The sequence below is a fragment of the Branchiostoma belcheri genome, unplaced genomic scaffold (genome assembly GCF_001625305.1).
Source record: "Branchiostoma belcheri isolate BF01 breed outbred unplaced genomic scaffold, Haploidv18h27 scaffold276, whole genome shotgun sequence".
Lineage (NCBI taxonomy): Eukaryota > Metazoa > Chordata > Leptocardii > Amphioxiformes > Branchiostomatidae > Branchiostoma > Branchiostoma belcheri.
Genome location: NW_017803883.1, coordinates 101739 through 107503, shown reverse-complemented (window position 1 = coordinate 107503; position 5765 = coordinate 101739). Strand labels below are relative to the sequence as shown.

General features: G+C 39.7%; 1 pseudogene; it reads right to left on the bottom strand.

Moving 5' to 3' along the window:
• Positions 1–1954: 1954 nt before the first annotated feature.
• Positions 1955–5765, bottom strand: part of LOC109472444 — a 19773-nt pseudogene continuing 15962 nt past the window's right edge.

The window sequence follows — 5765 nt, the reverse complement described above, 5'->3', positions numbered from 1 at the left end:
TGCAGACTACAAATCTAATGCGAGCGGGCGAAAAAAACCAAGCGGGCAGAAAAAAACAAGGTTTCTACATGTTCAAAATTTGACTCAATCATTGTACAAATGGTTTTGATTCAGTAGGAACGTCACATATACACAGACAGCATCACATATCACTGCATGAAAGTAAAAAAAAAAACCAAAACATTGAATCAAAGCTTTTTCTTGTCTCCTCTCTTCATAGTTACCTGCCATCCACCTTCCGGCATGGCAACAGAGATCTTTGCCCATTTTCGGCATGTTGACCACTGTCAGAGGGCAATAAAATTTGTTTTGTTCCCAAAATCATTTGAAACTTAATGCGCGCACCGATGTCATCCATAAAAATTACTTACTGTGGCCTTATATTAGTTAGGCCACACCAAGTAAATTTTATGGATGACGTCCGCGCGCGCATTGATTTTGGCCTGTTCCTAGAAAAAAACCCAAGAAATTCCGCTTCCTGTAACTATGACCAAAGAGTCACGACAGTGCCGCAAATAGGTTTGTACGGACCAAAGCTTAAGAAGCATCAAGCAAGGAAATCATGACTTCCTTTAGGAATTCAGTTTGGTATATGCTGCCACATTTGAAGAAACTTGCTGACCGCTCCATCTATCTCCCCAAAGCACAGGGCGTCAACTGCTGTTCCACCTGATTTATTGTTGTTTTGATGATGAATAAAAGACTTCTTACTTGTTACACTGTGTCACCTCATTCAATTTGTGCCCTAACATTTGTCGTCTCTTAGTATATTTCTAATGTAGGCATCTTGTTTTTAGGGCCCTTCTTGTTTTTTTTTTCGCCCTCTCGCATTAGATTTAGGGTCTCCAAAGGACGTCATCCATAAAATTTACTTGGTGTGGCCTTACATTCACTTCAAGGGGCAAGTATGGCTCTTCCATGTTGTAGACAGGTCGTGTTTATCTTGGATATCCTGCCTAAAGTTGAAGTACCAGTAAAGTATTCGAGTTACAAATAAAGCGTTTTAAGAGCTAGTAATTAATAAGTTCAATTTTGATACGTGTCATTGATAACAAATTCGTGAACCGTTCGTGAATCCATTACTGTAGTATTTCGGCCTAATATTTTTCAAAGTTCGGAGGAAGAATTTTCAAATATAGAACCACTGTCAAAATGTGTACCATACATGCATGTGAAAACTACGAGATGTAGAATGGACGAAGGGGAGTTTTGGCCATGGCCCTACCTGGAGTTGTTGTGTCATCGTGCAATTGGACGTCACAGGTTCCTAGAAAAAAGCGTCCACGATACATTGATTAGTAACAACACGACAAAACGACATTGTGTGCCCATTATGTTTTTATTAGCTCGCTATGAACTATTTTAGCTGAAAACATCGACATTACAAAATTATCTCATGCTTGACATGTTTGTATTGACATTTATGCAAATCAGGAAATAATGTGCATAATTAATGAGGAAATTGCATCAATGAGTTGAGGTCTGATATGCGCACCTAAGCAATAACATAGATACAAATTATCAAATGAGACCTTATTTGCATAATTTATGCAAAATGCTAGCATAGTGGTAAGTGAGCTCGAATAAAAAAATGATTCGAAGTAGATATTACCAGAAAATCTATCTGGGCAGTAAAGATCTAGTTGCCTAGTGAAATATTCATAAAATGGACATGACAATATAGCTTGCCATATTGAATGACTTGGAAATGGCAAAGCCTCGTTTAGTTTTTTAGCCTCGTCAGTTGAATATTTTTTTTTTATTTCAACGTTTCATGACTAGACATGGTGATGGCACACTAAAGTTATATAAACCTATGCCGCCACCAACGCAGAGGATAAATACATGACAGGACAATACTCATTTTCACTCAAGTTGAGTAAAATGCTTTCCCCGGATGGCATGTCAGGACTGGAACCCGGGACCTCTTGGATCCGAGTCGAGTACTTTGTCGTTAGGCCACACGACCCCACAGGAAGAATTTGTTGTAACAAAAGTCTTGCTCACCCAGTTGGCAGATGTACGGCAGCCTCACACCGCAGCGCGTGTGGTACCAACGACTCGCCGAGTTGGTCCTCCACAGGGCCACGCAGTCCTTGCGATTTTTATTTGCGTTGGCCTGGAGCTTACTGTAGCTTCCCAGCGGGCTCCTGTCATTCCACAAGAACTCACCCTCCTCGTCCAGGTCATCCAGGCCAATCCAGTAATTTCTAAAATAAGGAAGTGAATACGAATACACAACAAAAACTAAAAAGGTAACATTTGCAAAGAAAATACATAAATGTTTACCTTCGCATATGATCTGATTTGTTAATTTTTACTCAAACACATTCATATATATGGTCAGACAGGAGTCTAAATCCCTCCTGCTATAACATTGCAACATGATGTTACCCAACACTAGTTTCCATGGTAACAGACAATCTGGTTCAGGTAATTGACCTTTTGGTTTGAAGAACAAGAGGAAACGTAGCAAAAGCAATATATTTTCCTTCGGTAAAGATGGAAATGCAATCAGGTTTGCAATAGCAAATGCTTTGTTTTAAAGCTCATTTTTATACAATGAACCAAAGAGATACTAGTCGGAGTCTAAAGGGGATATATAATACATAGGTACATGTAATAACAGAGGCAGTCTGGCTATGGTCCCCAGTGAACATGGATCTACAAATATAACCGTTACGACTAACAAAGAGGAAGAAAGAAAGAGCAATATCATCACAGTGCAAAGTGGGTCTGAATAGGATATGTATGGATTATGTACAATATAACTTTATTGTGTCACCATAGTTTATGCTTCTACAGTAAGGCCATGTTAATTTGATTGATTATACGGAAGACATCCTCTGGGAACCCTCGAAATTTACCTTTATTATGAGATCTGAATTGAGTCATGAAGGTTGAGCAAATGACTTAACACACAGGGTATTGTATGGGGAATCTTTTCCTCTAGAATTGATTTTGGCATTCTACAACAATAGTGTCACTTTCCAATGTTTTCTGGCAGCAGCTTTGTACAATTTACAGTGTGGTTGAAAACTTTTTTAAACAGACGAAAATTCATGTGCGGACGGATAAGTCAACCATATAATCAAATTAGCAACATCTGAAAATGAAAAAAATATATATTTACTTTTGATTTTCACCCTTCAGAAGGTTGAAGATAAATGTCTGCACACCGGCGTCTTTTATCATGGCCAACGTGCCGCCATTCGCCTCGCACTTCACCCGAGCTTCCGTGTAGCTCAGTCGCAAGGTGGTCTTCGCGGAGTACCAGAAGCATTGGTTCTGGTAGATGCCGAAGTTTAGGGCAGGACGAAGGCCAGGGTACAGGTCGGGGCAAGCTGGAGATAGATAAACAAGACGGCACATATCTTGAAAGTTCATCTGTGTTGGTAGAAATCATTATGAAGCAAGTTTAAACTGTAATTTCGAACACAAGAAATTGGAGTCGCCCAAATTTTCGACTGTACAACTCCAGTCTTTGACAAGGAATAAATAATCCACCTCTTCCGTGACGTCACGCAGATAACACACGTGACTCCGTGCGCAGTGGATCATAGGTTGCAGAAAGTCTCAACAGAGACGGGGGGCGCCACAGACTTTCTGCAACCTATGATCCACTGCTCATGGAGCATCTACTACTTTTCGACTAACGGAATCTGTAGTTGAACAGGTATGTATACAAACTCTATGAATTGATATGTACACAGTTTTGTTGTGTATCTCATTACCTGGATGCCTAGCCTTCATTGACGTACCTTTAGGTACCAGCTTTCTTGTGTGTATCCCGTTACCTGGATAATAACCTTCATTACCTTTAGGTACCAGTTTTCTTGTGTATCTCGTTACCTGGATGTCCAATCTTCATTGACGTACCTTTAGGTACCAGCTTTCTTGTGTGTATCCCGTTACCTGGATAATAACCTTCATTACCTTTAGGTACCAGTTTTCTTGTGTATCTCATTACCTGGATGTCTAACGTTCGCGAAGTCAGAGACTAGCTACCACCCACTAGACTACAGATCACTGGTCGAGTAACTAGAAACAGTTACAAACTGTCCAACCCCATAACAAGAACCAACAGATACAGAAACTCGCCTGTACCGTACATGTGTAGTCTACTCAACAATCCTTGATAACATAACACATCAGACGTTAACCTTTTTATTCGATCCGATGAATAATAATATTGACTACAATGTATATCCCTTAGATGTGCAGCGTCTTTTTAACCATTACCATTTTAACCACGTCTTTTTAAATTGTCAATGCATTTTATTATGTAAAAACTGTTTGTATATAGTGAATTGTTTTTAAATTGTGGACCCACTGCAATGTTCAAAAAAGTGATCTTGAATCTTGAAATCTTCATTGGCGTACCTTTAGGTAACTCGTCCCAGAGCTGGAGGTTGATGCCGGGGATGTCCTGACACGCCACCATGTCGGCCACGGCAGTGCGCCGGAACACGTCAGGCGGCAGCCGGGTGATGCCGGTGTTGTCGCAGATGACTCGGGCTAGGGTCACGCGACTGATCTCGGTACGCTGTGTCGGGCTGAAGACACCATCGCACTGGTACCAGAACCTAATAAAAAGGGGATGATATTATCAGGATTAGAGAAATTATTTAGTTTGAACAATTCAAGGGGCCAGTAACAAAAAATGGACCTTTCCTATAGCCCCCCCCCCTACTTCGGTGAAAGCAGAAAAATGCAGGTATTTGTACGACGTGTGACCACGCTCTCATTGGTCAAACCACTAACTGTCGTGTCATCATTGGTTGAAGTCATAATTGTGATGGACAGTCAGGAACGGCCCATTCCCCCCAAGAACATCTCAAATCACAATTCTACTTTTTTTCGTGAAATTTCTTCCCGTCTACACTGTTATTAAGTGCTTATTAGGCCCTGTTAACCCTATCTAGACCGGGGGGGGGGCTAAAAGTGCCCGCGCCAACTTTGATGTCACATAGCGTCTGAATGGCTAGGGCTAGAACGACCAAACTTGGTGACTTTTCCTAAAATATTGTTGGCAATAATTCTCTATCATTGGAATAAGATAGTAATTTTTTGTGTTGCCATGGCAACGGGTTTCTGACAGGCATTATTTGCTAAATTTAGTAATTTTTGTTTCAACAATAGAATTTTATGGGTTTTATGTCAAGTTACTCATGGTTTCTAATATTAATAACATCCCATATGAATTTATGTAAATTTTATCATTAAATATGCATAATTTATGCTAATTTGATGACGTCATTGGCCAACATCCAAGATGGCGGACCATATCATTAGAACAGGTATATACAAGTTATTTTCCTTAAAATTTCATCAATACTTCCATTTCTTTTTCCAAAAAAGGTTTAAATGAAGGTCTTTGGTATGTTTACAATGTATTTTAGGCTTTATCACGAAAACTATTTTTGAAAATTCAACATTGATGATCCAAGATGGCGGATATCTTAAATATGTATGACGTCATTTTATGACGTCACCGGTGTTGCCATGGGCAACATAAGACTTAGTACACTCTAATATTCTGTCATAAACACTTTTGGTAAAGTTATGTTGTATACCATTTAGTTTTCAGGGAATAGCCTATCTAGACGGTTTTGGCCAATAAAATCACATTAATGACGTCATAATGACGTCATATTACGTCATAATGACAAAAAAATTATAGATATGATAAATTTTAACTAGTACACCATCCTCTAATTTGGTAGCCATACGACATACCGTTAGCGAGTTCTGGGGGGGGGGGC